Source organism: Diospyros lotus, chromosome 10 (genome assembly GCF_014633365.1).
Source record: "Diospyros lotus cultivar Yz01 chromosome 10, ASM1463336v1, whole genome shotgun sequence".
Taxonomy (NCBI): domain Eukaryota; kingdom Viridiplantae; phylum Streptophyta; class Magnoliopsida; order Ericales; family Ebenaceae; genus Diospyros; species Diospyros lotus.
Window position 1 is genome coordinate 25,176,530 of NC_068347.1, and position 2,331 is coordinate 25,178,860.

A 2,331-nucleotide genomic window follows, 5' to 3' on the forward strand; every position below is an offset into this window, starting at 1 on the left:
CACAAATCTGATTTGTGATTTTTGTATATTTGGATGAGTTATATTATTTATTTGTGTATATGATTATTAATTTTGGCTATGTGCTTATTTCATTATTTTGTATAAGAGTGTATCTAATTATTTTATATATTTAATTATTTATTTATGTATTTAATTATTAATTTTATATATGAATGTATTTAATTATTTTATATATTTAATTATTAATTATATATAAGGTAATATAAATAAAATTAAAATTTATTAATAAATAAATAAAATAAAAAATAAAATAGAGAAAAAAATAAGAAGTGTTGTTGGAACATATACGATTTTTGTAAATCTTAAAAGTTAGTTAATATTTAAATTAATAATATATTTAAATAAATGTGTTTTAAGTTATTATTTATATAATTATATATTTAATTTAAAAAAATTAATAAACTATCAAAAATTTAACCCAAAAAAAAAATAAGGGCAGCTTCAATCCAACATGAACATAACTTCTATCATCAAAACAACCTTGGAAATCAAATTAAAAAAAAAATAAAAGATTAGACCAAAAGGTTCAAAATCACTATGAAAGACTAGACCAATATAATTAAATTATCACAATAAAAACAAAATTATTAGCTTATTGACAAGAATCACCGAATTAGAGTTGTGAATCAACGTCAACATCGAGCACAAAAACCTTAATTAGTATAGATGCAACAGCAAGTAATAGAGCAATGGCAACGAAAGGGAACCAAGCAATTGAACACCAAGCAACTGAGCAATCGAAATGTGAATCGTCGACGACAGTAAGTATCAAATAATCAACCGACAAAGAGAACAATGATAAAAGAATGGTCAAAGAGTTGAGAGTGAGGAGATGTAGGGCTCAAGATAATTGATATATGTTGGTTAAAGATGGAATTTTCTTCTGTCTCTAACCAACAAAAATGAGTTTCGATATTTTTAAAAATATTTTTAAAATTATAAAAATGATCCGAAAATAGTTTTAGACTTTGTTAAAGTTTCAAAAATAAAAAATATTTTGAAAACTTTAAAACGACGTCTCCAATTCGTTTCCATGCATCAATTACTAAATCTATGGCAAATAAACTCTTCTTCAATTTTAATATTTATCTATATTTTTATATGATTTTTAAATTATTTTTCATCTTTAAAAATATAGATAGAACACTTAAAATTTTTAGTTGGCTTTTTATTTATAATTAGGGATTTATTATATAAATAAAATTATCATATCAAGCATAACTGTGAGTATCAAATTAAAATTTATAATTATAATTGTTGGGTTAAATTATGTATTTGTAAAATTATCTATCTATTCTACTAAATAACTGATAATGGTTTTTGGGACCAACCACCACGTGTCACCTCTGCGAATGGACCTCGGGAATTGGACCTTGGACTTGGCAATGTCAGACCTCGATAATAGGACTTGCAAGACAATGGAGTGACGGGGCTAGGGTCCCCCGGGGTGGACTCCGACGCTCAAATTAGTAGAATAAATGCAAGTAATCATAACTGTGAGAGTTGTAGAGCTTTTTATACCTGATGAGGACCGGCCCGGATCTTTCGGATTCTGCACAAGATTGTTGATTTACCACGTGTCAGCCTCTCGGGTAATCCACGTGGCGAGCAAGACTATTAGCGCGTAGGGGTATTCTAGTAATTTTAGGTAATGCCACATCACTTGCCCCCACTCCTTGAGCTGAGCTGAGAATCACGCTGGGTCGAGGAATAACTTAATTTCTGAGGCTATTTAACTGTAAATTTTTCTCGAGATGTGCAAAAGTATTTTTAAGTATGAGACAACTAAGCCCCAAACTCTTGAGGTTAGTTTTTTCCTCTCTTTTTTTATTTTTATTTCTTCCATTGCTTTTTTTATTTATATTATTTTGCTCCTTATTTGTTGCTTGTTTTTTGTCTTTTTTTTTTTTTAATTCATCTTCTTCCTCGGCCAGGCAAAGGCTTGCCTGGTCAAGGTCGGCTCTGGCTCGGCCATGGCCGAGGCAGGACTCGGCTTAGCCAGACCTCGGCTGCGGCCGAGGTCGACCTTGGCTCGTGGCTGAGCCAGAGCTCGACCACGCTCGGCCTCGCCAGATCTTGGCGAGGCTGAGCTCCTCGGCCATGGCCGAGCGCTTGGCTCGGCCTGACCGAGGTCGGCCAGGGCCGGGGAGTTCGGCCTTGGCCGAATCTGCCATGGCCGACCTCCCTCTAGGAGCCCCCTTCCTGCTTGCTTGCTGCTTTTTTTTTATTACATATATATATAGATATATATATATATAAATGGGATATATATATAAATATATATATGGGCGCACATTGGGTCGGCCATGG